Source organism: Cyanistes caeruleus, chromosome 1 (genome assembly GCF_971803275.1).
Source record: "Cyanistes caeruleus chromosome 1, bCyaCae1.hap1.1, whole genome shotgun sequence".
NCBI lineage: Eukaryota > Metazoa > Chordata > Aves > Passeriformes > Paridae > Cyanistes > Cyanistes caeruleus.
The window spans coordinates 87,632,341-87,653,557 of record NC_141701.1 but is presented as its reverse complement, the minus strand read 5'-3'; positions in this window follow the sequence as shown (position 1 = coordinate 87,653,557).

Genomic DNA, 21,217 nt, shown 5'->3' with positions numbered 1-21,217 from the left:
GACAAAAGCCAACACTAAGTTTTGGAGATGAAACAATGTGCTTTCCAAACTGATGCTTTTGTGGGACATTATATTGACTCTTCTAGGAGACTTTCAGCTTCTCATTCACTGTAAATCATATCAGCCTTATCTGCTAAAAAATAAACAACAGATAAGTTTCACTGTGCAGCACTTGTCACTGAAGCCAAAGGAGTTACCTGGTTAATGATGGTAAACAGCGGAGAACATGAAAAATTATTTATTCTCTCTTCTTGTACTTTAAGACTTCTGCTCTGCTAGATTTTAGGAGGAACTCAAATTTATAAATTTCTTCATAAAAAGATCCTTTCTCCCTCCACCAAGCTGATGTGGCCACATAATTCTGATTCCTTTTAATAACTCTCATTTTTCCTTAGCTTGCTTTGCTTCTTTTATTATTCAGACACTGAGACTATTACCTCTGGTTTTTATCCTACTATTTTTTGTTCAGGGAAAATCATAGAAAGTTAATCATATCTTAGTATTAAAACAGCAACAAAACCAACACAGGTAAAAGCAAACAAAACACGCAGTTCTGGTTCTGCCGCATTGCACAGAGAACCAGAAAGAAACGACATGGATAGAGAAAAGGATGATTTTGAACAAGGTGCAGTCTTGTGTGAACATAACATGAAAAATTAAGTTGTCACTGAAAGAGTTCCATAAGAACCTGTGATTAAAAAACCCAACCCTATTAATAGGTGGCTGCTGTGTGTTGTCCACTATGGCTTCATGCCATACCAAGAAACAATCTCCAAGACCATTCCCAGACTTCAGCTGTGGTGCAACACAGCACAAGGCTTGCTCTCAGTGCACAACATGGATAAGGGCAGAGCTTCTTTCTGGGAGAAGGCAGGCAAGGAAGGAGTAAGAATGAGTTTCACTTTAAGGACAGAAGCTACTAATTTGCCTTTTTATTTCTCTCTGCATCACTTTGCTCAGGTATAGTTCACATGCAACTCAGGAGTGTAAATTTCATTTATTGGCTACCACACACCAAAAAGGCAGCAAGGACAAATGAGTTACTACACTAAGCATTAATATTGTCACCATTCACTCAGTAAAAATTAGTATTTTCCAGACAGGCAGGCATCAGCTTGGTGGAGAAAGGTTGGTTACTCTGTTACTCTTTGATGGTGCTGATCTCCCATCTGCCAAGTACATTTTTTTGCTATTTTTGCATGTTATCAGTTTTCATCATGAATCCCTGCAACTTTTATCTAAATCCAGCTCATCTGTCTCACCACCATCTGCCATTTTACCTTCCCTGTCTGGTGCAGTCTGAGTTTAGTTACTTTCTTGCAACTCAGATTTTCTCTGGAGTTGTTACACTGCCTTATCCATGCTGAACTTTGGAGAAAGTTAATGCCTAAGAGGATGGTCACACATTCAAAGTCAAGAGAAAGGCATTTCTTCCAATTTATTGGCAAACGAAAACAGCTTTATATCAGCAAATTATATAAAAGTTAGTTTAGTTAGAACTGGTTATGGATTATTAAAGTACTCCATATGTGTGCCTCCATATGAACAATAGCATTACTATTTCTTTCCCTTGGACGAAAATAAAGTCAGAAGGAAAAAATAAAAATGACTTGGCTTCCTCTAAAGATATTGTCCTGGAAGTTCAAGTCAATCACTAATTTTATAAAAATAAAATTAATTTTCATTCAAAAAGTTGTAAAATATTCAGAAACATTAGAAAGAAAAAATATTTTGCTGGTGAAATTTATGTTATGGGCCAAAATGGGGCTTAAATGATCCTTACTTTTATGGATTTTTTGCACTGAATTACAATGAATGTTAATGGTAGAATGACCTGATATTAAAAGGTTTTCCTTCAACATATGCTTTGATACAGCATCAAAATATTTGTATAATGGCAAGCTCTTCAAAATACAACATTATAGAAAAGCTCCATAAATAAAATGCTAGTTTACTTTTTCTGCAAGCTTGACTTCCTTGCTTGCTATTGTTGTATAAGAGAATGACAGAGAACATTTTTATAGAGCACAGACAAACAGAATGTTTTGAATATTAAAACAAGCTTTTGTAAATTTCTTTTGTCTCAGATGATTTGCTTACTGAATCTTAAATCCCCCAACACTCACATTAGCAATGCTAACATTAGTAGATGACATACAATCTTTCCCCACACACAAAGCCCAGCTGAACAAAGAGGAACTTAAGAAAACTTTCTCCAGCTTCAGTGATAACAAGCATTAAATAAAGCATTTATTTGACAAAAAATATAAAGTCAAGAAAGTGATAAATAGCAAGACTAAGTATGGTCAAAACTAAATCCCAAATTTTTCAATCTCCATATCTATAAGAATATTATATAAAGTATCAGGTGGTTTATAGCCTTCTGTACCTTGTTTCTAAGATTTTCTTGGTGGAGGAAAAATAGTCAGCCAGAATTTATTAAATTTGACATTGTCATTTGCCCAAATAAATATGGAATTTTATAAATATTATTAAAATAAGAACAAATCCAAAAGATAACGGTTCATATGTGTGCAATCTGAAGTTTTCACATGCCACCCTCAAGCCGTATTTCTATTTTTTTACTTGTTTTTCAACAAAGTAAATGCCAGTCTTCAGTATGTGACAATTTCAGAGTTGTTTGAAGCAGAGCTCTATAGTAGAAGACTCAAAATGCACATTACATATGGCAGTTTCTTATAATTTTTAAGAATAAATGAAATTATGTATTAAAAAAGAAAAACAATCAAATAAACAGACCCAAAACCAGAACTCCTAAAAATCAGACCTCTAGATAATACTATTAGTTTTTGCTCTGACTTGTAAATGAGAGTTGTTCCTTCTGTAAAATTTATGGATGCTAGAGTTTGGTATAACTTAATTTTTAATTCTTGACAGTATGAATATAGACTGCAACTTGATTCTATTATTTTAATTTCTTTCAAAACAGATTTAAATTAAATATTACACATATTATCTTATTGTCTTTCAGTTTGGCTTTCTAAATGTAATGTTATATAAAGCACTCATAATTAGTAGCAACCATGGAGAAACTTAACAAAAAAAAGAAGCTCAGAGTTGGGTAAGATAAAGAGATCAGCTACCACACAGATTAAGGTTTTTTTCCGAAAGAGATCTAATATAACTCTACTTAACACAAACTTACAAAGTTTTTGTCTTGAATAAAGCCCAGAAAAAAACAGCTCAGATGCATGCATCAAAGCTTTAAAAAATTTTAAAGAGGCAAACCTAATCTGTGGAGAAATTTAAGAGTTGTATTCACCAATCCTTGTGGGTCCCTTCCAAATCAGAGTTTCCAATGGTTCTGGGATTCATTGCCCAGTTTTAATTTTACTCCTTTAGAAGGTGGCTTAATAAAAGCCAGCAGCCAATGACAGAGGCACCTTGAGAGTCATTCAGCTTTTTGGCCGGCCGGCCTTGCTGTCAGATGCGTCACTCCACAGGAGGAAAGTGCAGTGCTCAAGCTGCGCAGCATTGTGTCGTGTTCCCTCACACATGAGACTCCACAGAGACTGACAGGTCTATCTCTACAGACAGCTTCTCAGACAGGCCTGCATTTACAAGGGATGATGCCAAGCACTTTTATTTTGTATTTCTGAGGGTCTTTGCACTGAGAGGTGACTGTTGACATTTTGGCAGTTTGATGTGGAGAACATGGATGTGTTTTCCTGCAGTCTTGCATATGACATATGGGAACCAGAACTCACCTGTCACAAGTTGCCAACCATAATATGTAGTTTGTAAGAGAAAATAACCTCTGGGAATATCCAAATGATATTAATACAGTATGGCTAAGGAGACAGAGGCCATAGACAGGCCTGGCATATAAGGGCACAACTGCCATTGACTTTGGATGGTGTAACACTTCCTTACACCACAGATGTATATGGTCCCAGTGACTTTCAATTTAAAGAAACACCATTCTCAATGAAAGAAATATCACAATCTGTGTTAATCACATCATAACAGGCATAACAGTAAAGACAGACATATATATGAACTTTATTTCTTTCAGATTTTTTATAAAATCATTGAAGCAGAGTGAAACAGAAATCACCTTTAAGCCACTGAACAGCTTTTTCCTGAGTATTCTCGCTTTAAAACATATATGCTGTTTCAGTTCCTAAATGATGGGTTCACTCACCCACAACAATTCTTACTACACTGCAATTTCTCTAAAAGTAAATAAAAATAAAAATGTCCCATATAGGGACACATCTGGAAATAGAAATAATAAATTTTCTGCAAAAATAGTAGGTTAGAAAATAGTTCTTCACACCCGAGTTGAATAATACACAGTAACAGCTGAAAACAATAGAGAATGTATAAACTTCTGAACTTAAAAAGTATAATATTTTTAATCTGAGTACGAACAACAATGACAAAAGTTCTGCATAAAACTAGAGAAGTATTTCCAGAAATACAAGCAGACATGAAATTGAAACAATGGGTCTCCTCCTACATGACAGACTATCATGACACAGTAGTATATCAATCAATACTTTCAATGGAAGACAATAAATTGCCACATGATTTTCACATCTACCCCTACAGCAGTCCTCTTTCCAACTCCTCTCTTCCAGTCAAACCCTAGGACATTCCTAACAGCCAATTCAGATAACTTCTCCCACAAGCAGTACTTTGCTATAGTTTGTTTTCATTCATTTTGTTCATCGTTTTCACTGAAACAGCAGTCACTGTGTTATAATTCACATGCAAACTCACCACAAAACCCAAATTTGTACACCCCTGAAAGGCTTGCAAAGCCCACTCCCACAATACTTAACATAATTAAATGTATGTGATACCAGAACTGATCTTGCATTTCAAAAAGGGTTTCAATGAACCAAAATTCCCACTACACTGAGCAGAAGCAGCAACATATCTCATGACACCTGAAGTCTTTCATATCCAATCAGTACAGTCAGTCTCAATACAACTTAATTTGTGGCTGAAGAAGCACAGTTACTGAGTGATGTGCATCTTGCAATGCTATGTGCCGCAATCATTTTTATATCAAGCCCATGTAATCACCAGACTATCCTGGGGAATGCTATTGACTAAAGAAACAACTGATAATTTAATACTCAAAAGGCAAAATCTCACCAGATACCCTAAAACCATTTCTAGTATGTTTGATATCACTAGAAGTTGCTGCTCCTGAGAATAGGGATCAAATAGGGAAAAAAACCTCAAAAAACCTCACCAAATTTGCATACTTGTAACATTATTATTGTTAACACAATTTTGAGTTAACAGCCAAATCATGGTGGAAAGGAGCCTAATCCTGTGACCTTCCTACAAAGCTGACTTCAGATAACTTAAAGCAACACGGCATAAAAAATCCCATACTAAGTTGTTTATTTTTAACCCTTTGTTTTTGCTATTAAGATACTTAATGTCAAGAATTTTCAAAGAAAATACACATTCCTGAAAACTGATATAAAATTCACAATAAATGAAATTTCATTGAAGAAAAAAAGGGCAACCAACAGGTTTAGACATGTTTAGAATGTTGTATTATAGAGAGAAGTACAGAAACTAATGGCATTGGCTTTCTTTAGTTTCAAAAGGTTGGTTTCTATAAGTTTTGAGTCTTTTTTGATTCATGTACAAATAAAACTAACAGAAAATTTATCATCCTCTTTGTATATTTTTTTTGTGTGTGTGATGATCTATGGTACTGCTTAGATGATTATACTTCACCATCTGGTTAACCTTATCAGCAAGACACTAGAAAACAAATCCTGTGCACTACAATTTTTCTATACTTCAGTTATTGTGATCAGAAGCAGTTACCCAAAACTATGAAAAATTGTTATGGAGACTTGAAATGTGCTGCATAAACCACTTGTGATTGAATTGAACTAAGGGCTCCTGAACTATTCAAGGAAAAATATTATCCCCCAAAACTCCACTCATGATCATGATCATGGTTTTCATGAGTGAGAATATGCTGTAGATAGATAATATAAAATAGATAATACCAGTCAGTACCAAAGTAGAAAAGCAGAGTACCCAGAAGCAGGTTAAAGTTCTTCATATGCAAAAACCCACAAACATTCCTGTCTCAGTAACTTATTTAGAATTTAGAAAAGATAAGCATCAATTAAATTTTACATTTGATTCTTCAGGGCAAAATGGACATATTTACTCTACAGATCAACAGTTACATTGAAAGCCTCACACAGTGATTATCCATATACACATGAATTCAATAATTCATATTATTGAATTAGTAGCATAAGAGTTAAGCAGAACTAAATATCTCATATACCACAACAGTCACACAGATAATTGTAAGTAATCTCTTATTAAGAAAGCTACTTTCTAGAGGGATGCATTTTTGTTCATTCTTGAAAATTGATCTTTCTCAGTGTTTGAGACAGCAGAGTCTCCTAAACAGGCCACCAAAACTTTAGAACAAGTTTAGTCTGTGCTAGAAAGTGAAGTGCAAGTCATCAGGTATACTCACTGGTTCTCCTTAAGGAAAAAGATACTTAGAGGCATTCGCAAAAAAAGCACAATTATCTGCTTTTTCTAAATGATAGCGAGGAAAATCATTTCTACCTAATCATTTCTCCATTGTTGGCAATGGGAGAAGCCTTTATGAAGTAAAGACAAACATTCTATTTGAAGTTGATAAAAGAGTACATCTCCAAGAGATCAAAAAACCTTGCTCAGCTTTTCTCTTGCAGCATTCCCTGGCAAAAACACCAGAATCTCACTGTCTACTGCAAGGTGGCTTCTAGCTGTCATAGTCCTAAAGAAATTAGGAAGAGAAGACAAAGTATAAAGAGGGACGTTGTTACTACCTCAAAAGGATCTTTCAATATTCCTCTGGTGATATTCCAAGTAGATTGTCCAGCCTTACCTTTTTTATGCAACAGGGTTTTTTTTGAAAACAAAATTAAAATTTACAATAGTTTGAATCCTGTTTAATGCTATGTACCATACAAGGTCATAAACAAAGAGATTTGCTCTGCAAATTAATGCAAACTGTTCTACTTAGACATAATATTTCAAAAGTTAAGCAGAGCTGCTTGGATTAACCACTGCTAATGTGATAAACAAGAAAAATGAGTAATTCAGAAGGAGGTAGGGAGAAATTACCACAGGAAGGCAGCACAGAGTAAACAAAACTGCCTTATAGTCCATGCCAGGCCCTAGTACAGACCAGGATTAGGTGTGTGAAAATCTTGGATCTCAGTGCTACGGCAGATATACAGTATATTGCATCCCACTGCTGAAGAAAGGCTGCAATGAATTACAGCACTCCACATAAATTCTCTAATTTATGCCAGAAGCTGTCATAATCCCTCCCTTGACAGAACCTTCTTTATTTCAACTCTCAGGAGAGCTGCATCAAATAATCTACCACAATGAGTCATGCATATTACAGGCACACACATCCTTTACAGCAGGACTTCAATATAGTGGGCAGCCCAGACTTTTATTTTTAGAGAGAACAAAGCCAGAATCTTCTGATAAACACCCCACTTGAAAGGAATTGAAAAAGTTTAGTTTGCAAAACAAAACAAACACTCCTGTGTTTATTGTCACCCAAATGAAAGGCCAGTAATACAAGTTAGGTTTTTCCTTCAACATAAAATCTCAAAAATGACCTTAGAGGACCACCACATCCTGCTAACACAGAATTTAGTGTTCTACATTCCAGAGGAATTCCATCCGAACCCCTGTTAGAATCTCTCTCTTCCTCATACCTACAGAATGCCAAGAGCTTTGAAATGCATTAGTATGCAAATATCTTGGGTGGCTTTACTACACATTTATATTGCAGAGTAATCAATAAATTATTATTTCAATATTTATTGGAATCTCAGAATAAGAAAGAAGACAGATTACACAAATCCATCTTAGTTGATTAATGGGTACTCCAGCAAAAGGCATACACTGATGGAGTGGGTCGGTATGCAGACTATATTACTGAATATTTCAGCTCGGTTGTAAATATAGTATCTGTTTCTCTTAGGGACTGTCACACTGAGTGCAGTATAAAAGGCAATAAATTTCAACAGATTAATTAACTCTTTGGTTACTGGGGCTGTGTGTCACCTATCCTGGCACCTAATAAAAAATCCTTTAATGCCAAGACATAAAGAAGGGCCTCTTTGAAAATGAGTTATTAACAGCATTTCGTGAATAGATGGAGAAATTGTAGCCCAGCCATTTAAGTGTCATAAAGTGCAGCAAAGGCTGCTGGAGGCCTCTGAGGGACGCCAGGCAATACCATAACAATCAAATCTGAGATGGAAGAGGGATTGAGCTGTCCACTCAGAATTTTTATATTGTCAAAGAGCAGTGAGGAAATAATGTGATCAAGAAGTGAATTAACCTTGTGTGTGAAAGAAAGGGGATGATCTGATGGAAAAGGCAGTAAAGTAAAAATCACTCCATAATGCCTACATTGCAGGCTGGTCATGAGGGGCCCCTAATGTCTGCAGGCTGTCAGGGAACAGATCCAGCCCTCTAAGTACCATAAACCCATTACCTGCATTAGTCAGTAATTGGAATACATTTATTCATACTTTCAAAGTTCTTAGGGTCCTGGTGCTGGCTAACCACAAGCATTAATTTCTAAAATGTTTTCTGTTTTTACCCTTGTGATAGAACAGGAACAGTCTTCTGGAGCAATTAATACTCAAAAAGGCATGAAAGACTTATATACCATGTTACATTTATACATATGTTTATATCACACTATACAGTTTAATCTGATTTCTTTGGTGTCAAATCCCTATGAATCAATGCTGGCATTTCCAGTAAATAACAAGCTACAGAAATTTGTACTGTTGGAATTGAGACAACCGTATGAGAGGACTCCACCAAGGAGGAAATAATCCATACCAAGTTTAACAAGGTTGCTTTGACCAAAATATCTTTAGTAACATGTCAGTGAAGCAAGAGGCTGTGAAAGCCATAAAGTACACTTCTGCTCTGTAGGAGCATAGAAAGTTTTTTCCTATTCTTACACAAGGTAAAAATTTTCCTTCAGCCACTCATTATGGAAATGATGTCTTCTCAGCCCAAACCTCTTGCATATACAAAACTCACAACGAGATGTGACACCAATGAAGTCTAGTATGAGAAAAATCTTGGATGGACACACATATCTATAGTGACCCAAAACTCTAGATAAAGGACATGAAGAGTGGGCTCACACCTGATGTTTTGCATGTTTAAAAGTATGTTTCTATTCCTAAGGCTGCCTTCCTCATGAAAGGATTGTTCACCATTACCTCAAAGCAGAATATATAACTGTGCAGTGAGACTTAAGAACATCTAGTTGCAGCATCACTATATAAAGCAAGCACTAGAAAAGCATCTTCTGGGGAAGGTCTTCCAAATTTTTATTCTGACCATTAGAAGTAGGCAGAATTACAGAATCAATATGCAAGTTTAACAAATATTTTAAAATATACTATTGGTTTCCAAGAATTCTTACTTTGTGAGGAAATTTTAGTTATCATCCATTCTGCATACTGTAGTTCATCCAGCAACCAAAGCCAGGTTGAGAAATGTAAGAATGCAAAGTCTCCTTGTTACTGCCAACAGAATTTGCCAAAAAAGAGTATGTTTCTTAGTGATCCATTGCCATGAGAGAAAAGGCATAGGACTTGTGGTGTAAGCCATCTCCCATGATAGCTCATGTTCAGTCACCGTCCTGGGGTATTACAGCTGGTGGTTGTTCTCCACTGGCAAATCCCCTCACTCCAGCCCCTAGTGCTTCTGTCTCTCAGCATCTGAACACAGTTTTAGTTTAACTAAGATAGTTCATTAAGAACTACTGTTGTATTTCTATTTCAGAGGGCCTAGAGTAAATACTAGTGCAGGCTATTCTTTCCTTTATCAAACTGACATGAAGAAAACAAAGATTGCAACTGACATTTCTGCAAATATTACTTCTTAGACAAGCTTTTGTGAAACAGTGTATTTGTACTTATGCAGAGGATTTATTACCATTAGAAAGGGATATAAAAAATAAGAGTAATAAACAAAATAGTTCCCACTCATTGTGAATGCATTCTCTTCCTCAAAATCTATTCAGCAGATCAACAACAGCAGGACTTGAATGGGTTTGGAAAGCTTTGGACATGCTTATATAACAGATTACATTATGAATACAACCATTGAGTTACTCTTCTCTGCTCCATCAAGATTGTCCTCACTCTTATATGTTCATGACAAACATACAGCAAAATACCTTGTTGTCTGTCATTATTATATCCGCTTATCACAAGAAACTATAGAAAAGCTGCCTCTAGGCACATCTCTCCAGGGCATGGAAAATACTTCTATAATCTCCCTTTCCCTTCTGTTCAAACAGCCAAAGCAACAGTTCTGTTCAAAAAGTCAAAGCAACTAAGTGAGAAAAAAATACTGGAGCATACATTCATAGCTGAAATTAGGTTAGTCACTTCCAGCTCTGAAGAACAAATAATTCACCCAAATCTATTACCCAAGAAAATATGGAATCAAGCTGTGCCTCACTGAGCAGATTAAAAAGCATTTTCACTTTAAAAAAAAACAAAAACAAAAACAAAAGAAAACCACAAAAAACCCTACATTTTTGCAACAAAACAGATGAATGAAAAAGTCTTTCTCCAGGTCTGCAGAGCAGCAGGAAGCACCAAGCAAGCCTCAAGTACAGCAAAATTAAATCTAGTAGAAGTCCAGGCACAGACTGCCAAGTATTGTGTGTGGCAGGGAAAACTATGTGTTTTTTGACTTTCAGTTCAGTAGTACGTGAAAACACCTCATCATTTTTAGTAACCTCACACTGATTACCCAATTGCTTGAAATGAAAAATAGTTTTGCCAAAGGATATTAAACTCACCAACATTTGCTGAGCCTAATAGCGATGGAGTACATGGCCACAAATGTAGCAAGACCTAAGATCATAGTTTCAGACTCTTCCAGAATGGTGGGAAACTTTACTCCTCAACAAGCATTGCAGAAATTGAAATCTCCATGAAAAGCTTTTCTAGTAATTTAGTTGCATTTTAATTCCTTAAAATTCATTACTTAATCCATGGGCTTCATTTTCCAGTAATGAAATGGGCACAAATTAAGAGGAAAATTTACTTATACAATAGTACCATTCACATTTATGATCAGAGAAGCCTTACTGTTCCTGACTAACTCCAACTAAAATCAGGTTGAAATAAACATTTTCCATAACTGTGCTACATGCACAAATATTTCTTAAATAAATCACAGAATAGAAACATATATGTATGAGTAATTTTTTTTTAAAAAGTGACAAATGCACTGAGCCAGCAAAATTTTGAGAACAAAGACAAATATGCCTGTCTTCAACAACAGGTTAAAAAAGTAATATTATAAGAATCAGTCTACATTTTAAATGGCAAAGTAAAGTCAAACTGTCCTTAAAGCTGGAGCATTCTGGGACAATGATCACTGGGCTGTGAAAGGAATTAATGAGCTCTAACAGTACAAGTATTACTGCCCACTGCGTTATAAATGCTTCCCTCACTCCTTCCGTTTTCTCACCTACAAACAGGAGCTGGAATAAAAACAGCATGGTATTGCAAGGCTACTTGTGAGACTTTAGCATCAGAAATTATCAGACACTGTACTAGATTAAAGTATTACAGATAAAGGGTTAGACTAAAAGGCCACATATCTATGCAGATGACTTTTCACTTCAGGAAACAAGCAAACAAAATGGTTTTCATTCTTCTGTAATAGAAAATGTTGAAAGTGGATGGTGTGAGTCATGAAACATCTGTGTTCAATGTTTAAGGTCATGCCTACCACTACACTCACTTTGAACTGAGCTGAATAGATGTTAGTTTTGTAGTCAAGCAACTTAAAACACCTATGTGGACACTCTAGCATGTAAAACACTGAACATTAAGAGACTAAAGAATCCCACTGAAAATTACACAAAGGAACTTTGCTTCAGTCTAAGAAACTATAGATAGATGTTTTGGATGAGTCACTGAAAGATGTCCAGACACCACAGCCAAAAAATGATCCTGGTTAGGGAGCCCTGGAAAGTTGTTCTGGTGAGTGAACTATCAAAAGGTTCCTGATAGGGAGGTTCCAAACTATCAGGTTTCAAACTAGCACAGTTATAGATACTTCTCATAGGAAATGGCCTTTAAGATAGTTGAAGTGTAATATCTTACAAGCAAAGGACCATGAAATGAATTTTTCTAACAACCAGGTTCTCCTCTAATACAACTGTAGCATAACATGTTTTCGGAATGGTTGATTGAGATTATTGCTCACACAAACAAATAGAATAATTCTAACCAATTTTAAAAGTCAAAGTATTTGCCATTGACATTACCATTAAAAGAAGAGTTTTATGTTAACGAACCTAGAAAATTAATTTTTCTCTTTCTTCAAAAGAATTGATTAATCTTCAAAATTAAATGCAGTGGGTACACAGGAACTAACGGCCACTAGTTTCTACCTAAACAAAAATTGTTTAACACTACCTTTACTCCTTTACAGTGAACCCTGCTGATTCTTGCTTCCAGAAGGATTTTCTGCCACCAGCTTTTGTGCCCCAAGTAATTTTCATCTTTCTCACACACCATTAATAATGCTACTGCTCCAGGTATCACTAAACAATATAATTAATGGAGCCCAAGAACACTGCAACCTAGCCGTGTTGCAATGTGATTTGGGTCTATAAAGAACATGCTGAAGGCTTTGGCTGAATTGGCCAGATAACCCCAAATAATAATGCTGTGTAGGTTCAGGAAAAGGGAAAAAAAATTGCAAAAATACGCTACCTTCAACATATCCAAGCAATCAGAATATAACTGTATTAAACTGAAAATAATATGCATGTTATAATGCCGCTTCACTTATTTGTAAATATCAGTTTAAACTGCTTAGCAAAGGAAAAAAGCTTGCAAGATGGACCATAGGGAAAAAAAGACTTTAGATTATTGGCCTAAGTTCAGCAGCAGAGTTAGCAATTTATGGACTTGATTATACCTTCAAAATGAACAATAACCCAGTAACTACTGCAGTAGAAAGGTACTAAATTTTTATGATATGGGGTAATCAGGTTGGCTTCCAAAGACATAGTAGACATGCTGCAAAGAAGAAACAATTCACATTAAAATAGTCAAGTAACAAATTCCCTTCTTGAAAAAGATATTTTTCTTTATATGATGTCTTTAGCAGACTGTAGGCTGTTTCTTTAAATGAATGCTTATGACACACTTAATTTTCAGGCACACTTGGTTATAGAAACAGGCACCACAGTGTACATCATGTTTAGAAATAAATAGAGCTGTCATACTTGGATTCATATTGACATTTACATCAGACTCTTAATCTGTGTAGATTTGACAGATGGGAAAAAGTCAGCCACCCCAGATATAAATGACACTTACATATTCATAATCAACATATTTTTGGTTGTTTACTCAGTAAAGCAAAACTAGTTTATTTTTACATCTCTACTATAGCAGTAAATGGTCTGACCTTTCAGCATATTTGGAGATTATATGCCATTTTATTGCAATTATTATTTACAGGAAAAAAAAGAGGAGAAAAAATAATGGTGCTTTTCCAAGAAAAAAAAAAAAGTAATATTTTTCATAGAAGAATAAAAAAAAATTATATTATTTGCTTCATGGTGTAATGGTTACTCACAGACTGTGGAATTAGCAATTTCATGTGAAATCAGTAGACTTCTCCCTTTTATTTAGTGCATGGATTGTTAATAAAAATGAAATAAAAATTAAGTACCTATGATAACACAATAAATACTCAAAGAAATGTAGTGCTGTATAATTGTTTAATACCTACAGGATTAACTTAGTTTCTATTAAAAATATGGAAATAAAATTTTAAAATAGAACCTGAATAAAATTACATAAAATTCAAAATTTAATTAAAATTATATCAAAAATATTTTGGTCTCTAGTATGTTTTTTTCCAATTCCTTGATATTATCTAGAACTTAAAACACTTCTTACACTATCTTGTCCTGAATGTTTGTGTAATGAGTTGAGCACAGATTTGGGCATGTTTAGTTAGATGTTGAATGCATCAATGTAGATTTTTTATGAAGGCAATGAAGCCACATAAGACACAAGAAAAATCTCAGGGCATTGCATTTAACTTTCTAGACATCAATTTATATTTGTCAGCTGCATTTATTATTGCAAAAAATATTATTCTGTTCAAACATTTTAGATAGGCTTTGGATACATCATATCTTACCCTATTTTGAAAAGCCAATGCTTTAAAAAGCAAAAATAAAAGTTATCAGTATACTTAATCCTAATAAAAAGAAACCAACAGAACACCAATAAGGCAAATGTCAAGCTTTGACAAGACAATGGAGTCCCAGTTAACCTTGCATTGTCTCCAGGCCCAGCAAGAGATGCCCAAATAAAAAGTGGTCATGCAGAAGGTGCACTGCACCAAATGGAATGTGCATCATATGACTTCTTATATATTTCCATTTTTTTCCTAAATTATGCCATATTATGAACTCCCCTGGTTAGAGAGGATTATTTGCTGTAAGTTTATGCAAATTTGACCACAACTAGAGCTCCATCTTGCTGTAAGAATATAGATGTTATCATAGTAATAAAAAAGATTCAAGCATAATTAGGAGACATTACTACTAATGGGCAAACAAGATACTTATTATGTAATTTTTAATTTTTTTTAAATTGTTATTTATAAAAGTAAAATATGATGTAAAGAAAATATTTAGAGGTCTTCTAGAACATCTGTAACAGAAAACATTCCCAATCACACTAAATTATACAAACCAACCCAAAATGGAACTTTTTAGCAAAGAATATGACAAAGGGTGAAGCTGGCACTTACAGAAGTGTTCTGGCTTTGACAGCTTTGATCACTTGAATTTTGCAGAAACTGAATGACATTTCTTACCAAAAGGACCAGAGAAAGCCCTACCTGGAACATGCCAGTACAAAAGAGAATATATCCAATGACAAGAAGATATCTTTGTCTTCTGTCAAAGTCAGCTCTGTGACTACTCTGGTAATTTCTGTGCAGTCTTTTCACACACAGAAGGTGTGATTTTATGCTGATTTGGGTCAGGGAGAAATAGACTCAATTGCAAACAGTTTAACTGGTCATTCTTTGCTGTAGTGTGTCATATGGATCCATTCTCAGATAACTGCAGGGTAGAGATTAGGGTACCTTAACAGAATTTACTATTAAAATGGTTCAGCACACAGAGGACAAGTTCCCAACCCATGTAAAACACCAGGAAGAGTTAACACAAGAGGGAGATCTACATTCCCTTCTTACCTTAGACACTGGGGTCCATTTAAGTGTGAGCGTATCATCGTATCTTGTAGCATACCAGTTCTGATGCAAATAAAGTAGTGACAAAACTACTTCAGAGGAATGCTGCTTTAGTTTTGAAAGATACTACTAGGACACTATAAAATATCATTAAAACACCCATGAGTACAAAACAAGTGATGTGAAAATTCATTTCAATACCTTCCCATGCATAACATGTTAGGTACTTCAGATTACATTATGCTACAGAGGTTTTTTGCAATCTTGCCCTCAGAAAATTTGAGAATACAATCCATTATTTATTACACCGCGTCTTTAGTAATAAATACAGTATATTGCTTTTAACTTCAATTGTGACTAATTCCCAGCTGATTTTATTTTCTAGCACATCAGCAAAGTACACAGACTTCTTTGACACCAATTATTAACTTATAAACTAATTCAGAAGAAGAAACCAATGTAGTATAAAAATTACTTCAATCCTCTTTTAAGAGGAATTAAGATGTAATGAAGAATGAACTTTGGAAACTCGGGAGCTTTGTTTCAAATTAATTTCAATTGAATATAAAATATTTTTATGCCTATCTAAAAGTGTCATTCTCCAGCCAAGCTTGTCCAACTTATTCTCTCCCTAAAGCTACCAATCACAAGTATAAAATAGACCCTCACATTCTCCTTTTCTTCTGAGAAATATCAATCTTTCCTTTCCAGTATCCACTTGACACCAAAAAACCTGTTTGCTTTGTTTTCCAGGAACATACCCTTCTTGCCAAACACCACCTGCCAAGTTTATGTACCTGGAAATATAATATAATATAATGCATATGTATAATGATGGAAGAGCCCTTGTGAATCATATTTAAGGAGCTATAGCAGTATGATGATGATCACACTTACTGGAAAAGGGGAATATAAACCCCATTATCAAAATGGGGCGAGAGGGGTGGGTAGGGAAGACCTGAGGACATACAAGCCAGTCAGTCTCACCTCTGTACCCAAGATCATAGAGCATATCCTCCTGGAAACTATGCTAAGCCATGTGGAAAATAACGAGGGGATTCATGACAGCCAACATGGCTTCAATAACCTTCTATAACGGGGTTACAGTGGTGATGAATGCGGGAAAAGTGATCGAAGCCATCTGCCTGGGTTTGTGCAAAGCATCTGAGGTTGTCCCACATTATGCCATTGTCTCTAAAATGGAGAGAGATAATTTTTTATGGGTGGACTGCTTAATGGATAAGGAATTGGAGGGATGGTTGCACTCCATCAATTGCAGTCAATGGTTCAACATCCAAGTAGGGACCAGTGATGAAGGGCATTCCTCAAGGGTCAGTGTTGGGCCTGTTACTGTTTTACATTTTCATCAGTGATATGGACAGTGGGATTGAGCATACCCTCAGCAGGTTGTTCAGAAAGCCAACTGTAACCTGGGCTATGTGAAAAGTGTGACCAGTAGGTCAAGGGAGGTGATTCTGACCCTGTACTCCAGTCTTGTATAACCTCACCTGGCGTTCTGTGTCCGGGCTCTGGGGTCCACATCATAAGCAGGACATGAATCTGTTGGAGAAAGTCCAGAGGAGGGTCATGAAGATTATCAGGGGGCTGGAGCACCTCTCCTATGAGGACAGGATGAGAGCGCTAAGTTTGTTCAGCCTGGAGAAGAGAAATCTCTGGAGAGGCTTTAGGGCAGCCTTCCAGTACCCAAAAGGGGCCTGCAGGAGAGCTGGAGAGAAACTTTCTGCAAGGACATGTAGGGACAGGACAAGGGGACATGGCTTTAAACTGAAGGAGGGTAGGTTTACATCAGATATTAGGAAGAAATTCTTTAGTGTGCTTATGATGAGGCACTGGAACATATTTCCCAGAGAAGCTGTGGATGCCCTATGCCTGGAAGCATTCAAGACCAAACTGTATGGGGCTTGGAACAACCTGGTCAAGTAGATAGGTGATCCTGACACAGTAGGGTGATTGGAACTAGATGATCTTTAAGGTCTTTTCCAACACAAACTATTCTGTAGTAAACTTAACTTATCAATTCCATGACCTTCACAGTGCTGCTGACTCCTAGATAGATCCAGGCTGATAATCCATTAAAGCTTCCTAACTGAATATTACAGAGGCCAAAAATTTAATTGGCTTCAAAGCAATAGACTAAGTGTAGGAGGAAATGTCTACTAGAGGCCATTAAACAATCTACACACAACCTCCACACAAATTACTAGCACAAGCCAGGGGTCCATGCTGAAAGAGGGACTATTTAACATATCCTCAGTTCTCTAAGCTCCATCACAGAGAATGACTAAACAGACCTTTGATCTGACCTAATTGTTCTTAGGTTACTTCTCACACCCAGGTATCTCTCAACACTCATCAAAACACATTACATACCTCCAGGACATATAAACAGCTTTCTCTTTACTCAGCAAACCTTCCAAACCTTATACTTCAAGAAAATACATCCATCACACCTTCACTTCTCAGAAGCAGGGCCTGAATTCAAACTTTGCACAGTCACAACATACTCTATTATTTACAGTCTAGAAGGCCCTAAATTATTGCAAAAATAATGCAATGGGATGGTGAGATTTTTTTTTTTGTAGAAAACACTCTATCACTCAACCTGCCTCACTAGTACTTATTCTGCTGTTGTGCCCAGCATAATACAAGACCTGAAGGCACAAGTGAGACCACTTTTACTCCCATGCTCTGGAGTGTCATCAGTGTAATGCTGTCAATACCAAGTCATAAGCCCATTCACAACCGTGTATGAATAAAAAGGAGCTATTTCAAAGAAGGCTGCTTGTGACCTAAACTGACTGGTTAACATTACTTTAACCACCTCCAGTCACAAAGTATAAAACTATTTGAATGCATCCTGGTTTAACCACAATTTTTCTGATATCAACCAGTTATGATTGCAAAAATCACTACATTGTTATTCCAAATAAGTTGTAGAAAAGTCATCTGGACATCCACTGTCTCTGAGCATATTGGTTACTGTTTGCATTTCTAAGTACTAGCATTTATATGCACCAGTGACGAGATAGAAATAATGAAGTTGTACCTAGACTGTTATCAACACTTGATAGATTATCTGTCTGGTCCTGCGTTTCATGTTTTAAGTGCAATTTAAAAATTTAAAAATCAGTATTACAGTACTTTGTAATGTCAGAAGGCAGAACCTTAATTTAACATTATAATTCTAGATACAATAGCTTTCCCTTGAATATGAAGTGATGTATCACACATTTCAAGTCCGTATTCTATAATCATAGAGCTCTTTGTTACTGTTAAAGCCACATTTAGGTTCTGAGGCAGTAAAATGCACTAGGTACAAGAAATACATTAGAAAAGGTTTTTAAAATTAGGCTAAGAAAAATCATTGCAGCTGGAATTTGTGTAAAGAAAATTATAGGAAAGTATTCAGAAAACATTTATTACAGAAGCCTAAACAGCATAAACATTTTAATAACATATATATATTAAAACATATGTATTTTTAATTGCACTGATATTGTGATACATAACTAGCCATCCTCAGTTTTGATGGTGTCCTAGTTTAGGGCAAATCAGGAAGGAAAAGATGGGCACTTATTTCTAATTTTAAAAATATTCCTAGCAAATAGCCTATTGAGTCTTTCTTCTGTGTGTGTCTCATTTTGTTTGCATTCTACTGCATCTCAGAGTAACAGCAATCAAAACCTGTACAAAGTTGGCAGAAAAACTTTTACTGTATTAAATTATCAGAAATATCATTATATCTGTCAGCAGTATTGTCTTCCTCCTTTTCCCTATGCTACAGAGGTAAACAGCTGCTTTTTCTGACAGTCAAGCTTCTAGGCTTACCTAACTCCCACTAACTCAGCAGATGAGCAGTTACAACAGCCAAAACACATTTTCATATAACCAAAATGCTTTTGTGTAATATTTCTCTCAAACGAAAATCCTAAAACAAAATTCACAGAAAAATTGGTCACTTTGCATGTAATTCCCCACCATTTCTGCTAAAGATGATAAACCGGTACATGACATCGGCTATAGCTGTATCAAGATTCACAAAATGCATCCTCATTGGCTTATGCCCTTTTTTAGTCAACATAGAAGAGTCTAAAAACATTTATCCAAATAACACACACCTCTGAGAGGTGGATTCAAGCATTTTAAAGAGGTATTAATTTGTCTTTCATGCTGAAATATAGAAAACAGAAACATTGTTCTGCTTCATTAGCTTCATTTTATTTGTAGCCCCAGCGAAATTGTTCATGGATACTTGTGTCACTCCTGGTATACCTATGTACATTTCATGGGGAAACATACCTGTATTATTTGATAATTTTGCCACACACAGGAAATATATTTTACTCCTTAAAATTCTTAATAGCAACACACATTATGCCACAAAGATAGTACAGTCCAAAGCCCACTGACAAAATGCAAGATATGCACCTATTATAAATATTTCATATTTGTGTTCCCTTCACAGATAAGAAGTGCCTAACACCTTTGTTCTGATTAATTCTGTACCTGATGTATGGGAAGTGGGTACAGGGGTACAATTTCACTGCAGAAAAATTAGAATTGCTCATATTGAACTGGAGTGAAAACAATCTAGGCTAGACAACAAAGGCAACAAAGCCTATTATGGAGCTGACATTTCTAAATTAGACTGTAGTGGACAAAAGCTCTTGTTAATAAAACTACAGCCAACAGCATTATCGTGTACCTTCCAGAAGGAAAAAAATAAAATATTAGGATTAAGTTTGTGCACAGACTAAACTTTCCTATTGGTACCTTGAGTAGGTCAAGAAGGAGAAGTACAGAAAGGGAGTGTGAGAACTTTGAGATCTTTAATACTTCCACTGCCTCTGCTTGTGATGTACAACATCTATTTCCTGGATAAACAGAGAAGTTATGTCCCCAGAGCCTGAATCCAGTACCTTTCATAAGCCCTAACTTCATTTTTACAAACGATAAAAGAAAATGTAATTTGCTTTCTAGCTTTACCAGTAATCCATACGTGTTCATATTGCAGACTGCAAAAGCATCTGTGAGATCAATAATAAACATCCTACTCATCATTTACTCTTCTGCTTTATTTAAAGAGAACATTCTCCAGCACACATGCCACCTTCCAGTTGAAATGATGAAATATGGATAACAGAAAAAAAAAATACGTTGCAAACAGCAAAATATATACTCTTAACAACAGGCAGGAGACCTCCCAAAATCAAGCAGCCTAATTTCTACATTTCTGAATTTAAAAAAGAATAAAGTAGGATATCAACAAGTCGCCGATATTAGGGAATATCAGATCACATCTGCCAGTGTGTTTCTCCTTAACACTCTTCCTAATCAAGAGCCTCACATACCCAGGTTCCTTCCACCCAGTTACATTTAATCAGTCTAATTTAGTGGTGCAGTTTGATTTTTCCTGCTATCTACCTGCTTCCACTGAGTCAGTAAAGCACACTCAGAGAAGCACAGAATGGATAAGAATAGAAGGGACCATTGGTGGTCTTCTAGTCAAATCACTCTGTTCAAGCAGGACCCCTTTGAGCACATTACTCAGGATTGTGTCCAGATGGCTTTTGAATACCTCCAGTGAAGGAGAATCCTGAATATCTCCAGTGAGGGAGAATCCACAGCCTCTCTGGTCAATCTGTCCCAGAGCTCAGCCACACACACAGAAAATAACTTCTTCCTCATGTTCAGGTGGAACTTCCTGTGTAATCACTCCACCTACATCTGTAACAGTAAAGTTTATTACAGCTGACATATCTAGAGAATTTATTTACAGGAAACTAGAAAATCCCAGCTGATCATATGCAAGCTTGAATATATTTATTCGAGTTACTGGAGTAGTTACTTCTTTCACAGAGATGGTGAAAAG